Raw genomic sequence first — 17,536 nt, 5'->3', positions numbered from 1 at the left:
AAGAAAATGATGCTGTTTTTAATAGAAGAATTTTGTTTGAAGATCCACAAATAATTCAAGGTACACCTTATGAGACACCATACAGAGTATACTTGTTAATGATGAATTGATGAATTGCTTAATGGGAATGGTCAACAAGAAAAATTTTCACAGAATTTTATTATTTTTCCCCTTTTGGGCTTTGGCCAGGTATTTTCTGTGGGCACAAACATTTTCAAGAGGATGAGTCATGTCATTAGCGTGAAAGGATTATGAAAGAAAAAGAGTGCAGGGATGAAAAGATAGAAGTTTTGGTCAATAGACTGTAGTTAATTGCAGTAATTATAAAGCATTACATTCTTTCAACAAAAATGTTTAAGAATAAATGTTTTTGAAACCTGTATTTTACGTATAGCACATCGTTATAAATCACAAAAATTTGTGAAAGAACTTGAGAAATAGTACTTAGCTTGAATTAATGTTAACTGTGCATTAGACACTGATATTCTGTTTTATTTTGGTTTTCTTGAATTAAAGCCATATTCTCTTCTCGCTTAAACTTAGTATCTTCAGCTGCAGCTTGATTCACCACTTTATATCTATTGATGAAGTAAATGCTGTGAATTTTCTTTTTTGATAATAAGTAAATCTCTTCAGTAACTATTGGTATTCCTCTTGTTTCAAGTTGAAATTGAGTGCTGTTATTCTTCTCCTATAATGTTTTCTGTTATTGCCCAAATTAAATTTAAAATACTATGCTTCAGTAATTCAATTACGAACTTTACTTGGGTCTGTTAGAATCCAGTGGATAGAGCCTTACATGTGACTGACTCGGTTCAATCCCTGGCATTCCATGTGGTTCCCCAAGCACCACTGGGAGTAATTCCTGAGCACAGAGCCAGAAGTACCTTCGTACCATCTCTAGTTGGGCAGAAAACCCAAGGAATGACATATATGTGATTTTTTTTTCCCCTTTTGTGATGTTTCTGGTCATGAATTAATAGTATAATTCAAGTACACTTTTTTTCTGATACGAGTGCTTCCATAAACAGGGATATTGGAAATGTATACTTGGGAATCATTAGAGGCAGGAAATCCTCTAAAAAATGGAATTTCAGAACTTTACATATTGGGATACTTAATATGCAATTTTCATTTTATTAGAAAATTACTGGTTAGATTTTTCTTTTAAACATGTTATGTTGTCCATTGGATGGGAAAACTACTCACAGTTTTTACCTTTTGGTTTTGGTTCTTCCTGCGTATATTGAATATAATTCCTGAACCCTTGTTGTGTTTTATTTTTTCCTTTTCAAGTTTTAACATTTTATTCTATAGTCATTATGTCTACACAGCAGCTTCAAACATTAAGAAGTCTTTGTTGCTCATTAGAAAAAGAAAACTAATTTAAACCCCTCATGAACTTGGCCTAGATTCCTTATTTTATATCTCTCTCTAGGCAGGTCATTAAGAATTTAGAATGAAAATTCACAGCATTCTGTATCTGCATGTTACAGATGAATGGTTATTCTTTATTTCAGTGGCACCAAAGTGTGACTCTTTGTCCATAATGGGATTGAAAACCATATTAAAATTTGTGGGCCTATTGCATATTATATTTTTATATAATCAGCATTTTATTTTAGAGAAAAATGACTTCTCAACGGAACTGGTTGAAAATTCCAAATTGATGAAGTGCAATGATAGAACTCTTGGTCAAAATTTTATTTCTTTTGAACACTGAGAGTTTTGGTGTTCTAGAAAACCGCAAAACGCAGAATTATCACATATATTATTAAAAATAAGAATATTTCATATGTAGCTATATATGAGATGTTTGGTGCCTACATCCAATTTTCCTACTCTTTCATTTTTTTCTTTTTTTACTTTTTTTTGTGTTGGGGGATAGATGGCATATCCTCTCATAGGTGCTTAAGGTTTATTCCTGGCCCATTGCTCAAGGAACTATCTGGTTCTGTCGATAAAACCAGGGTCAACCACAAGTTTTTTAACCTTGCATTATTTCTCTGGAAACTATTTTTCCTCACTCTCTGGCATTCTAAAAATCATTTCACTCTGCAATATCTGCTACTGTTTTAAAATTAGAACCATAATTGTATTTCTAGAACCGGATTCTTTATACTACATGACATTTCCAGTGTTTTTTTGTTCTCTACCAATAAATTGTTTTGCTCAGGTCATTGGCCCAGTAAATGAAATCTACTGACACAACTCTAGGGGCACTTTGTCTTGACAGTAACCTTACCTATTTAAACAATAATCTTACCTACTTACAGAGAAATCTCTGAGTTAAAAATAAAAATATATGAATAGCAATGCCACTTCCGTGGGCCTTCAAAACAATATCGATGATATGGGTAGTAGAAATAGCATGAAGGCCAATTTGAGCCGAGTTCCATAGCATTCTCCCTATATTCATCTTTACTTTTTCCCAATATTGAATAAGCATGTAATTAGCATTGCTAGACTGTGGGAATACAATTGGGGATAAGGTAGAAAATTAGAACTCAAGGTCTTGCTAGTCTGATATTTGTATCTTTGTATTGCTGACCCCATGGCCATGATCATCTATAGTATGTTAAAAATGTATATGCTTAGGCCTTGCAGAGTGTGTGTGTCTGTGTGTGTTTGTGTGTTTGTGTATGTGTGTTAGGAATGGGCGGGCTTGTCTAGGATCACCTTGGTGATTTCGGGGGCTTTTTGCTGTCAGGGAGCACCATCAGTTACCTTCCCAGCTCCTCACGAGGTATTTTATAGCTGTAATCGATATGTTGCCATCTAGTTTGAGATCCTACTTAGCTCTTCAAAAGTTGTACCGATAAACACTATCATGCTGTGATTAGAGTCATAATATTATCCTTCACCGAACTCTTCACTTTTTGGCAACACAAAATTGCCTTTGGAACATACTTGTAAAGTGTCATGTAAGAAAACACGCAACCCGGAGATTCTTCTGGCAGCGATTTATTCAGAGACCCTCTCATGCAAAACGGGAAAGAAGAGGAACTAGGGACGAACGGGGAGGAATCCCCACCTAGCTAGGCAGCTTCGTAGGTGTTATCTACGAAACACGGTCCCGTGGCGGCTCTCCGCAGTGTCATCTGTTTTTGACTCCGAATGAGAGTACAGTGGGTAGGCACTTGCCTTCCCGAGGTAGACCCAGGTTCGATCCTTGGCACCCCACATGGTTCCCAAGGCCAGCAGAGGTGATCCCTGAGCTCTTTTGGATGTTTCCACAAGGAAAAAAGTGTAATCAGTTTTAAAAGACTAATATATGCTTTTCAAACAATGTAAATATGATATTGACTGGAAGGAAAAAAGAAAAAAATCTTTCCTGTGAAATCTGACTTTAGCCAGTCTTTTTCCTGTCATCTGAAAAATAGTATTTCTAGAAGTCATCACCTCTGTCTCCTGTTTTCCATATGATATACACAGTGTTTTCTGACTAAACAATAAGGAAGGTCACAGCAGAGGGGACCAAAGATAGTTCCAAGGGCTAGTGTGCATGCAGGAGTCCCAGGTTTAATTTCTAATTCTGAGATGGTTCCCCAGCTCTAAGTTGAACAGCCCCTAAGCACCCAGCCTGAGGTAGCCCAAGATCACTGCTGGGTGTTAGTAACCTCAAATAAGTTTGTGTGTCTGTGTGTGTCTTTCTGTGTATGTGAATGTATATACATGCATAAAATGAAACAAGAAAACTGAATTTTATAAGACTGAAAAACGAGGATAAGTGGGAAAAATTATGTCATAGGATTACATTCTAGAAACAAGGTGGATGGATGAGGAAACCATAGTGTGTATATGTAAATATGTTTCACTGTATCACTGTCATCTCATTGCTCATCAATTTGCTCGAGTGGGCACCAGTAACATCTCCATTATGAGACTTGTTGTTACTGTTTTTGGCATACCGAATACGCCACAGGTAGTTTGCCAGGCTCTGCCAGGCAGGCGAGATACTCTCGGTAGCTTGCCGGGCTCTCCCGAGTGGGGCAGAGGAATCGAACCCAGGTCGGCTGCGTGTAAGGCAAATGCCCTACCCGCTGTGCTATCACTCCAGCCCATGTAAATATGTATGCACATTATTTTACAATATAGATAACCATGTTTGCAAATTTCTAATATCCTAAAGCTTCATGTTGTTGGTGTTTGTCATTATATTCATAACATATTAAATTTTTTAAGTTAAATTGCATAGCAAATTAAAAGGGGAATTATTATTTTTTGCAGGGGAGTTGGTCACAGTCAGCAGAACAAAGGGCTTACTTCTTTATCTGAGCTTCGGGATCACTCCTTTTGGTGCATGGGGAATCAAATGTGGTGCTGGGAATTGTATCTGGGTTGACTGCATGAAAGGCAAATGCCTGGACACTCTCTCTCTCTCTCTCTCTCTCTCTCTCTCTCTTTCTCTCCCTCTCAGCCACTTCTATTATGAAAATTAAGTTTTAATAAGTTTTAAAATTATCATAAAATATTATTATAAAATACTGGCCTATTATGTCCGTATCTGACTAATTTCATAAACTTGCACTTTATAAAAATGTTCCTATTTATTAAATAAGGAGCATTTTCCATAGCAGAAGATAAAATTGACCTATTAATTTTCTCTGCATTATTTTACTAATTTGAGATCTATCAGGATAATTTCTGAGAGCCAAAATGTTATTTGCGAGGGCCAGTGAGATAGTACAGTTGATTAAGGAGCATGATCCCTCAATACCGAACACAACTGGGTATAACTCCAAAACCTCAGTGAAACATAAATTACAGTTTGTTTGCCTGTGCTTTATTGCTTTATAATTATAAATTTCTAGCGCCCATTTGTGTCTTTTAAGGTTGCCAAGGGCAAAGGAACAAAACCTTTCACCTTCCAGGTTCTTTTTGGACTGATCAAATCAACCACACATCTCTTTCATGCAAGAAAAATAATTACACATGTATGGAAATTGTACATGGTACAAATTCCTCAATTCCATAAGAAAAACTCAGAGTTTATATCTTGAATTAAGTAATGTTGTAGGGTGTAGACCATCAGGGAGAGGGGTAGGGGGTTCTCACATGATGACTTCGCATGATACACTCTCACTTGTTTCGTAAGCTGGAAATGAATTAAATATGTGTTCCCTCTTTGCCCCACTAGGGATACTGGAACTGTACAGATTGAGTGGTAGTAGACTGGGGTGCAACTGTATCTTTCTGTTTATTAGCTTAAAAATAGATTTTCAGAGCTTACTGATTAATTTTTTTTGCATAAAATTGAGTGATACATCATGTTTGGGAAACTCTCTAAGTGTTTCCCTTATCTTAAAATAATGACTCCGATTTTTAAATGTTTGGAGAGGGAAGAATGTTTGCATTGGAGGGGACTGACCCATCTCCCTTGCATCCCATATGGTCCCCCGTAGCTTCAGCAGAAGTGAACCCTGAGCCCAGAGCTAGGAGTAAGCCCAGACTGTCTCTCTGTGTGACCCCTTGCTCCCCAAAGATCAACCAAAAGTTCTGGGTGGGGAACAGCTCAACAGGCTGAGTGCATGCTTTGTATGCAGGAGATCTGAGTTTGTTTCCTCAGAGTACAGGGTTCCCCAAGTTCTGCAGGAAGTGACTCCTGAACACAGAGTCGGGAATAGGCCCTGAGTACTCCTGGGGGACCCTGATAAATACTTTTTACAAATAAATTTATTTATAGCTATAACCATAAATTTGGGTAGTTTTGGGACCGGAGTGGTAGCACAGCAGGTAGGACGTTTGCCTTGCACGCGGCCGACCCGGGTTCGATCCCCGGTTCCCATATGGTCCCCCAAGCACTGCCAGGAGTAATTCCTGAGTGCAAAGCCAGGAGTAACCCCTGAGCATCGCTGGGTGTGACCCAAAAAGAAAAAATAATGGGGGTAGTTTTTCTTTTTTAACGGATATGGTACCGGCTTATACTGCAGCACTTAGAGCTTAAATTGTTCTTATCACCATATATCAAGGATGTATATATTAGGAAAAATCTGCTTCATTGTCTTCTGTGCAAGTGTGTGTGTGTGTGTTTGTGTGTGTGTGTGTGTGCGTGCATACATATGGGCAATGGTGGGTGTCTAATGTTCACATGTAGAAAAGTAAATTGATTTAGAATGCTACATGTCTTTTTACATTTAGTAAAAAAAAGTTACATGTAGTAAAGAATCCTGCTTTTCTAAAGGAAGATATGAATGTATAATATTTCTGGAGGAATTGGAATTACTTTCACTTAAATTGTGTAGGTGTTTAAAATACACAGTACAAACATTTCAAGCAACAATTCAAATGGTAATGACAGTAGAATTGCAGCAGTTTAGTAGATACAGGATGCCAGTCGCATTCATAAGGAGGTATGTGATCTTTAAAGTGGTTCTATTATTCACATACTATTATTCCTCCCATTATAAATATGTGAGTGTTGAGGCTATAGAGAGGTTCAAAGACTCAAGTATTTGTGTGAAATGTTCATAAAAAAAAATCCTGTTAGTGAGGGTCAGGATTCAAGTCTCGGTCTTGTATTCCATGTTGTGTGTTCTTGACCAGGGTTTTATGTACCTCTGGGATCAAAATGCTTTGGAAATAGGAGGTGATTAATATGCACTGTGAGGCCATTGCTTCCTTTTTAAACTCTCCCATATGAGGAGATTTTTCTTTTCAATAGGCATGTAAACTCATTTTAAAAATTAGCTACTCACTTAAACCATCTCTTCCAGAAATCCATTTCTAATAATAGCAATCAAAATTAATTTCCCTCATAACACTTTAATGCTTGTATTATAGTGCTTGATGGCTTGCCTATTCTTGGCTTCTTTGCTTGTTTGTTTTGCACAGTGGGTTATAAAATCTTTGAGAGATAGATTCTTATTTGTTAAGTATCCTAGTGCAAACCTAATGCAGTTCTTTACAGAAAATGGTTTTATTTGCCTTTTTATTACTGGGCCACACCCAGTGGTATTCAGTGAGTGTTCCTGGCTCAGGAGTAATCTCTGACAGTGCTCCAGAGAGACAATAGTGATGCCAGTGATTTGAACCTTACATGCAAAGCCCAAGTGCCTTACCTCCTGTACTATCTCTTTGGCCCTAAAATATGTCTTTTATAACTGTTTATTTAAGTATATTAATTTGTTGCATATAATTGCTGACTTAATTCTGAACAAATTAGTTATATAAAGCAAAATTGTTTTGAAGACAGATTCTTAAATTTATGTTCCATTTAGAAAGTTTCTTCAAATCCAATTTCTAAGAGTTAAGTTATCCTTAATAACTATACTTCTTAATCTAATAAATTAAAAATTAGATATGTATTAGATACCCTTTGTCAAAACGAAGTTGACAAAATAATGGAATGTTAGACTTAATATTAAGGTTCAGTGTATGTGTAGAGAGGATATGTCTAGTTCAAGGATATTGGGATATATTATTAAGTAGTAGTTAAATATATTTTGCTGAATTCTCTTTTTTGGTTGTGGGTTGAAGGTGTTGGGTCTCACATGGCAATACTCAAGAATTTCTCCCAGCTCGGGGGCTGGAGCGATAGCACAGCGTGTAGTGCGTTTGCCTTGCACTCGGCTGACCCGGGTTCTAATCCCAGCATCCCATATGGTCCCCTGAGCACCGCCAGGGGTAATTCCTGAGTGAAGAGCCAGGAGTAACCCCTGTGCATCGCCGGATGTGACCCAAAAAAAACAAACAAAAAAAAGAATTTCTCCCAGCTGTATGCTCAGCAATTACTCCTGGGATGCTTGGAATTAAATCTGGGCTGACTGTGAAAGACAAGTCTCTTCCCACCGTACTATCTCTCTATCCCTTGCATCCTATTATTAGAATGTGTTTGTTTCACTTTCAGTTTCTTTAATATCTTCATTTAAATAAGATCCTTTCAAGTGGGGGATGTGTGTGTAGTGTGTGTGTGTGTGTGTGTGTGTGTGTGTGTGTGTGTGTAATGGTGTGTGTGTTTCTGTGGGGGGGTAGGGCCTCATATTGTCCACACTTTTTTCGATCCCTGGAATCACTTAGTGTTTCCTAAAGTCCCCTCCGGAGTGACCCCTTAGCACAGGGGTTAGGGAATGATTTGGGACATACCCTGTGCTTGCAGAGGATTACCAAAGAAAAAAAAGATAAAATAAAAGTAATATAAGTTTGCCTCATAGTTACTCATTAAACCTTACTGTGTGTAAGTGTTAGGACAGAAAATAATCACTGTCCTCTCTAAAACTCCTAGTTTTACAGAGACTAAACAAATAATTGTGGAATTAATGAGAAAAAGTGAAGAGAAATTTCTTAATGTCATGTATATCTCATTAAATACATGAAAGGGCCCTAGAAATAGTAAGTAATTGAATCCTATGACTTTAGCCACTATTTTCTTTTATTTTGGTAGTGGATACGGGCACACCCAGTGGTCCTCAGAGCTTACTCCTGATTCTGTACTCAGGAATGATTCCTGGTAGTGCTCAGGGTCCATATTTGGTGTCAAGAATTGAACCCTTGGAGCTGGAGTGATAGCACAGCGGGTAGGGCATTTGCCTTGCACGTGGCTGACCCGGGTTTGATTCCCAGCATCCCATATGGTCCCCTGAGCACTGCCAGGAGTAATTCCTGATTTCAGAGCCAGGAGTAGCCCCTGTGCATCGCCAGGTGTGACCAAAAACTGAAAAAAAAAGAATTGAACCCTAGTTTGTCACTTGCAAGACAAGTGTATTTCCCACATTGTAGTATCTCTTCTGCTCCAGAAGTCATCTTTAAGTAAGTGTGGTTAACGCAGAGGACAGAGGGAGGAAGGAAGGCAGGTTCAGTTGTGGAGGTTAGCAAAGTCGGTAATGTAAGAAAAGGATATAAAAACATAAGTTCTGCTGTCTCCACTGAAAAGAAAGGGATTCCAAGATGATGCCATTGAGGATGAGATTTGCATGTAGATGTCTCTGATCTGGCTACTCTCTTTAGGGTCCCTACTGTGAAATTTACCATTTTAAAAGTATTTTGTTTTTGTTTTGGGCCCATACCCCCGGTGGTGGTGAGGGGTTTCTTCCTGGCTCTGCACTCAGGGATCACAATGGACTGTAGTAGACGCCCAGGATGAAATCCGAATCTGCTGGCTAGAAGGCAAACGCCCTTTTCGCTGGCCTACCACTTCGGCCCTAAAAGTGTTGTCACAAATCTTTATAAAAAATAGTGTTGACATGTTGTGTCAAAATATTTTTGTTAACGCATTTAAATATATTTGGGGGCTAGAGAGATAGGACAGCTGATAAAATGCTTGCCTCGCATAAGGCTAGCCCAGAGGCCACGAGTCATAAATCTTACATTTTTGAAAGTGCTCATGTGGCTATTTTTGGACGATCTATCATTCAGGGTCTTACATAAGAAATTCTCAAGGTCGCGAAGACCCAGAGGTGGCGGAGACTGTCGGTCACAAAGATGATGGGGTATGTTATTTCAAGTTATGACCACCTCATGTGTCTCTGGTATTACCCAGAATTCAGCTTCTAAAATGTTGTGTCACTACTGAATGTGATGATGCGTGAAAAAATTAGGAAGACTAAAATTATCTGAACACACAACGACCAAAACATAATTCAAAAACAAATGTATAACAAGTCTGAAGTGCTTCTGGCAGCACTCACTGGCGTTGTATTTCTGAGGTGAAAAACAGTGAAAAGTAGCAATGCCTAAGAAACTCGGATCTCGAATATATTCTTCCATTTAGTGCCTCTATTTAGTCGTATAAAATGAATGTTGAGGGCCTGGGGTGATATCATTGTGGGTAAGGCTATGTGGCTGGCCCAAATTTAATCCCTGGTCCTACATGTGATCCCTGACTATAGACACAAGCCCAGAATACTGCTTAGTGTGGTCACAGTCACCCCCGCTCTCCCCACCCGTAATGAATATTGAGGTAGTAAGATCATGGTATACTTTAGCTATACTCTTAGGGAAAACATTAGTTTTTCCTGTATCTTCTAAGTTGTTTGCTGTGACACCCCTGTTACAAAGGTCCAATGAACGGTGTAGAAATGAAGTTTAATTTTGGTATTTGGAGTGGTTTTTTGGTTTTAGTTTTTTTGTTGTTATTGTTTTCTGGGTTTTTTTTTTTTTGGTCTTTTTAGGTCACACCCAGTGATGCTCAGGGGTTGACTCAGGAACATGCTCCGAGGACCATATGAGGTGCCAGGGATCAATCCAGGTCAGCAGCATGCAAGGCAAATGTGATACCTGCTGATCTGTAGCTTTTGTTTTTCCCAAAGCTGTTCATGGTTGGATTTCAGTCATACCGTGTTCCAACACACATTCCTCCACCAGTGTACATTTCCCAGTACCAGTGTCCCCAGGGTTCCTCCCATCACCCTCAACCCCCACCCCCTTCCTGCCTCTATGGCAGGCACTTTTCAGTTCTCTCTGTCTCTCTGTCTCTCTGTCTGTCTCTCTCTCTCTCTCTCTCTCTCTCTCTCTCTCTCTGTCCACCCTCCCCCCACCCTTTTGGGCATTGTGGTTTGCAATATTGATACTGAAAGGTTATCAAGAATATCCCTTTATCCATTTTTAATCCCCAGATATTGTCCATCGTGATCATTCCCAGCTATTATTGTCATATTGTCATACTGGTCTCTTCTCTATCTTACTTACCCTCAGCCCCACACACACTTGTGGTTAGTTCCACCCATTGACCAATACTCCTAACATGGATATTATGTTTATTAGTTTTCATACATATATATATACATATATATATATATATATGTCTTCTAATGGATGGATATGGACAGCCCCCATTTTTTTTGTTTGTTTGTTTTTGGTTTTTAAGGATAGGTGGGTTAGTGGAGGGCGCACCAGTGATGCTCAGGGGTTATTCCTGGCTCTGTAGAAGGAATTCACTCCTGATATTCCTCAGGGGAACTTATGGGATGCTGAGGATCTGGGTTAGCTATGTCCAAGGCAAGCACTCTACCTGCTATACTATTATATTTCTGGCTGCAGAAGCAGAATTTTAATAACATCTATACTGACTGTAGTAGATATTGGTGAGTCTCAGGCAAACTGAGCAATTCTCTGTAATATATAAAGCTATTTCCTTAAATCCCATCTTCAACTTAAGATAAAAAGGGGTTAGGGGTGATAGGGTGAAGCCAATTCTGGGCCTTTATTAGAGTCTCCAGACATAATATATATATATATATATATATATATATATATATATATATATTAGCAAGAGAACTGTGTGTAGGAATTATAATGTTCAAAATTGTAAACTTAAATTTAGTATGTTGAAAAAACATAAAAATCATAAAAATATGGGTTATTTGTGGCCAACAAAGTAAAAATTCATATAGACAAAAACTAAGAACTGGCTAGGAAATGTTATGGAGGTCCTTGTTGCCTAGGTTAACGGTATTAAACATAACTCTAGTAAGCTGTTATTATTACTGTTGAGTAAATTATACTTAACCAGCTCTCAAGATAAATTATAGTCAGCATTTAGTATTAACCATCTCTACATGAAATCATGTAGAAAAAAAATATAATACTCCTCACAAAAAAATACAGTATAGATAGTATTTTATTTTGAAACTTTTTAATGGAATTTTCCACTCAACTTTGAACAATTATGGACTAACTTTTTTTTCTTGTTCATTTATATTAAGTGAAGTAAAATAGTTTTTACTTGCAGAAATGTGAGGGTAGCACTATTACTGTCATCCCCTTGCTCATCACCTTGCTCAAGTGGGCACCAGTAACGTCTCCATTTTGAGACTTGTTGTTACTGTTTTTGTCATATGAAATTTGCCACGGGTAGCTTGCCAGGCTCTGCCGTGCGGGCGGAATACTCTTGGCAGCTTGCCAGGCTCTCTGAGAGGGAAAATGTGAGGATTAAGAAAGAAATACATTTTCAACAGAGAAAGTGCGCTTTTCTACCGTGGAAAAAGCAAAATCTTGCTTATTTCCTTCCCTGTTTGGTTTGGTTGGTTGATTTTGGATTTTAGACCTCTATCTGTGGTACTCAAGGACAATTCTGGCTCTGATCTCAGTAGCGACCCCTAATGATGCTCCCGAAATTTGTTTGTGATGCCAGAAATTCTGAATCAGCCTTGTGACAGTCACAAAACTAAATCTCTGGCTCCTCTCTTTAGTTTTCTTTTTACATAAATTAAAAATTGGTTAGAAATTATAAATTTTGATTCATATAACTTCTAGTTTCGAAAATTTTAAGAATATTTTAAGAATATTTTCATAATTTGCTGTCAACATTTATTTTCATACTACATTTTGAATTCATAAATTTCATTCAATCCCAGTTTGAAAGTTCTCAACTTTTTGTGTAGATTCTTGACAATTAATGCAGTGGCTATAATCATTCTTATTGGAACATCATCAGGACTTTATATTAGACTTTATATGTAATATAAAGTAGTTCTGTTGTCTTTTGCCAAACAAATAATTCTTTGGTGACTGCATATTCTGAAATTTCTCTTATGTAACTTTCTGATATAGTGTAATTTGTAAGGTGGAGAGGTAGAAAGAAGAAATTAGAGAGAAGCATGGTATACTTTTTGCTTAGTAAATAATCTCACATCTCAATTTGTGGTATCTAAATAAAATGAAACAAAAAATATTATATATAGTATTTTTATTTGTTTATTTTTTTATCTTGGCAGGAACATTTAGTTCTACATGCTTTTAGTTGTCAAACCAATATCAGCATTATCTTTAAAGGAAAATTACTGCACTTTTTCATATTTGTCAAAATGATGGGCTTATTTTTCAGCCAAAGTAGTTCAATAGGGAATTTGATTTTGTTGCTTTTTAAAATGTGTAGCACAACTTATTTTATGACACATCCTCTGCTGTGGGTTAAAATTTCCATGATCCTACAGCCAATTGCTTATTTGTAGGTTGTTAAGTATAGCTAATTCATAAAACTAAGATTTCTATTATTTGCTTCAAACCCAGAAATGATGTTTCCACCACAAATATTACACATATGAAAGAAATTATTTTCTTATGCATGAGGCTGCCACTTGAACTATGAATAGAGTTAATTTGTAATATAAATTAATTTGACAGTTATCAGTTTTATTTCCGTCTGATTTTGTACAAATCAACACATCTGCAGACTCTGAGATGTTAATAAGAATATTGTGTATGCAATGTAGTAGGTTGCACCAGCTTCATTTCAATGATATATTGCAGTAAATCTTGTCCAGCGTTAGTATATGTCACGTTCTTTTTGCATCATATTAAATCCATTATAATGTCTTTGTTTCCATTATAAAATTAACTTTGTTAAATTATACTAAAAACCCTTAAAATATTCTCTGACTGCTGACAAATATTTCTGATGTCCTGGTTTGTTTGTTTGCTTTTGGACCACCTCAACATTTAACTCCTGTCTTTGTGCTCAGATATCACTTACAATAATGTTCAGGGGAACATATGGGACACCATGACAGAACCTTGGTCAGACTCGTTCAAAGCAAGCTCCTTACCTGGTGTACTACTTCACTGGACACTAATTCTGAATTTTTAAAGAATTTGGGACGTCTGAGAAATAAAGGAGGGTAACATGTTTGCCTTACATGCAGCTGACTCCCATTTGATTTCAGACACTGCCATGTGTGCAGTAAAAAGTAAGTCCTGATCATAGCCAGTTGTGATCAAACCTCCCCCAGAAATATATTAGTTTTTTTTCTGTGTCTTCATTAAGATGAAAACTTAAGATTCCTAGAGAAAGAATATGCTGAGCCTATGTTTGTCTGTTTTTTTTTTTTATTTTATTGAATCATCGTGAGATAGATACAAGCTTTCATGTTTGGGTTACAATCTCACAATGATCAAACACCCATCCCTCCACTAGTGCACATTCCCCACCACTTATATCTCCGGTATACCCCTCCTTTCCCACCCTTCCTCTGCCTCCACGGCAAACAGTATTCCGCATAATCTCTCTCTACTTTTGGGTATTATGCCTTGCAACACAGACACTGAGAAATATATCCCTAGGACGCAAAAAAGCACAGTAGAAATGATATCTGTACCTATATATTCACAATAGTCAAAATCTGTAAACAACCCCAGTGCTCTAGAACAGATGATGTTTGTCCTGTTAAACAATATTTACCGATGCCTTAAATTCTCAAGCAAAAACTTAATGCGCCATGGATTATTATCGTTTATAATTCTTGTTCTCAGGAGCAGTGAATTTAATTAACTTTTTTGAAGTCCACTGTATGAATGTAATGTTTGCTTTCAATAAGTGGGAGGGAAAATATATGTTAGAGCATGTCAATTTCTGCTTTATGAAGATCCATGGGGTGTGAATTGGGTACCTTTTATGGAACTCTTTCGGGCATCCAACCCCCCTTCAATTCCTATAATCTCAATGTACAGCATAATGTGACTTAAAAGACAACATTAGCCAAATATTCTAACTTTGAATCCCCAAATAATTTACTTACTTGGGAGGGTCTGGTTCAAATTATTCTTTTTCCTGTAATGAATAAGTGAGCTATTTGCTCTTAGGCCACTAACTGAAAGAAACTTGTGATTTATTTGAAATCTTTCGGGGACAGAAAAAATAGTGCAGTGAAGAAGGTCAAAGTCATTTGGTCATTTAAAGTTCATTTGGTCATTTACCAAATGGATCAGTGTAACCTGAAACGGCTAAGACTAAACTCGGGCTAATAATTACCATAATCAAAGAGTACCAGCAGGAAATATACAAGTTTTGATATCTAGCCAATTTATGTTTGAACAGATTTTCTCTTGGCAGCTCCCTAGGTTATTATGAGCTGCCTCCCATTTCGTTCCTCCCCCCTGTTATAAAGCAAATTACTGACCCTTGGATTGTGCTATTACATAGAACTGATTTATTTCATTTTAGTTAGCGAATTCTGGTATTTTATTTTTAATTACACTTTTCCTCCATCAGAGCAATGTGTGCTAGCTTATGTTTTAAATCTAATTCATATAAATGAGTATTTTTCCAAGTACTGTCCTGAAGAAACATAACATTTTATTTCATGTTTACTGTGTATATTATTGAAAGCCTTTCTTTGACTTCCCGAAGGTGATTATTTTTTTTTAAACGTCAAACTTAAGATCTAAAAGGCTTTTTTTTAAACTTTTCATTAATGAATCACTTTGAGGTACAGTTACAAACCTATGAATGTTTGTGTTTGCATTTCAGTCATACAGTGATCATTTACCCATCCCTCCACCAGTGCCCATTCTCCTCCACCAATGATCCCAGTATCCCTCTCACCACCCCCACCCCATCCCACACCGCCCCACCCTGCCTCTGCGGCAGGGCATTCCCAAGATCTAAAAGTAGTTTTTGAGGTAGTATAAATCATACTATTTGGGAAAGTTTTAAACTTTATGGTTTTGTACCTAGTTCTAGTAGGTATGTGATTTTTGGAAATGCGTATATCTTTTCATCTTGGAAGTTATTCTCAAACTTATAATAATTAGTACAGTAAATCTCAATCACAGTTTTTTGTTTAACTCCCATTTTTCTCCCATTGCAGCATCAGATAAGTAACTGTCAGTTGAATAAAAATTGCCAAGCATGGCAGCATTGAAACATTGGGAGACAAATAATGAAACATTGATCCAGTAATGAGGACACACAATTTGGGGGCAAAGAGACATGTATATATAAGCATCGTAAAAATTAGTCATGAAATCAGTTGCAGATAATGCTAGTAAATATTATGACTACAGTTAACAAGTCTCACAATGGAGACATTACTGGTGTCAGCTTGAGCAAATCGATGAGAAACGGGATGACAGTGATACTACAGTTGAGAATTCAGCAAAAAAACATCGAACTTATACCTGGGTTATTCAGTTGGCATTTATTTAATGCAAACACAGAATGAAATGGTCACATGCAAATCATTTTTATCCCCAAGAAATTCCTGTTATGCTTTCTGACGAATATGAACTGTGGAACATACAGACATATATAGACATTTGTAATTAGTCTGTGAAAAAAAAATTTTAGTGGCCACTTACTGCCATAGTTACATGCCTATGTTAAAATTTTCAGATGTAGTGGTTAAGGCTCTGTCTTTAGCAAGCAATGGGCCTGGATTACATATCCAGGACCACGTGTGTTCCCCATAGCTTTTCCAGGCGTGCTCTCAGAGAACACAGCCAGGTGTAAGCCCTGAGCAGCAACTGGGTGTGGTACACCCCCCTCCCCCCCACCTTTGTGAAAGAATCATTTTTCTTTCTACTTCTCATTTGGCATAACCTTTCAATCATGTTTTTATCTAGTACCTTTCTGATTCTTTTTGACTAAGTATATTAATGTATCATAATTTTTAGCCATTTTAAGAATACGTTAATATTTTATTGAACAAGACTTCTGTGGAATGACTTTAGAATGAGATCCAAAGTGTTATGGGATAGGAGAGTTTCTTCATTATATTAAAGAGTTTGATAGTGATAGACTTATAATTAACGTTTTTATTAATGATCTGTAAGGAATCTACCAGTAAACAGCACTTTAATTAAGTTCATGGGTAATTAATAGGTAGAGAAAATACCAATGAGGACAGGGAGATAAATCAAGTAGATCAAAGAATTTATAAGATACATGAATTTATCACGAATTCCAATCTTTATATTTAATTTCCAACTTCAGCTCATTAAAGGCAATAATTATTGCATTGTATGGGAAATATACAATAAGTAAATCACAAAATGACATTGATTTTATTTTCTTTAGACAAAAAAAAAAGCAGAGACAGCCATACTTATATCAGAGTAAATAGCATTCAAGCTTAAGAAAATAACAAGAGGTGTATGCATGGAAATTATATACTGGTTAAAGGACCAGTAGGTCAAGACCATATAAATCTTGCCAACGTTTATGCGTAGAATGAATAGGCAGCAAAGTTTGTTTTGTTTCTTTTTGGGTCACACCTGGCAATGCACAAGGGTTACCTCCTGTCTTTGCACTAAGGAGTTACTCCTAGCGGTGCTCAGGGGACCATATGGGATGCTGGGAATCGAACCAGGGTCGGCTGCGTGCAAGGCAAACGCCCTACCCGCTGTGCTATTGCTCCAGCCCTGTCAGCAAAGTTTTTAAACGCAGTGCCTGCTACTAGACATTAAGAGATACATCTTTGGTAAGATGAATTAAGTGGGAGACTTTAATGCCCCCACTCTCTTCATGGGACAGATTAACTGCACTGAACATCACTATAATAATAAGAGCTCTAAATGAGTAAGTGGATGAATTGGCACTAATAGATTGGGACTAACTGGACACAATGCCCCCTAAAATCCAAAGAGTCATTCTTCTCCATTCCACTTGGAATATTCCCAAGGATAGATATCATGCTGGCACACAATTTGAGTTTTCATAAACTCCAGAAAATATAAATCATGTCAAATATCTTTTCAGATTATAATTTCAGTGGTTTTAAAGCTGGTGCCAGTCCCGGCTTCAAGCCCTAGGACCCGACATATTCTCCCAAGCCAGTTGCACTGGGAGTGCATAGAGCCAGGGGTCAGCCCAGAGCGAAGT

At 37.3% G+C, this 17,536-nt stretch overlaps 1 protein-coding gene across 1 annotated transcript in view; it reads left to right on the top strand.

Annotated features, from left to right (window-relative positions):
• The window catches only part of DIAPH2 (diaphanous related formin 2), a 724,307-nt gene that overhangs the window by 426,448 nt on the left and 280,323 nt on the right, over positions 1–17,536 (top strand). The window lies entirely within an intron of this gene.

Source organism: Sorex araneus, chromosome X (genome assembly GCF_027595985.1).
Source record: "Sorex araneus isolate mSorAra2 chromosome X, mSorAra2.pri, whole genome shotgun sequence".
Lineage (NCBI taxonomy): Eukaryota > Metazoa > Chordata > Mammalia > Eulipotyphla > Soricidae > Sorex > Sorex araneus.
This window is presented reverse-complemented; position numbering and strand designations above follow the sequence as displayed.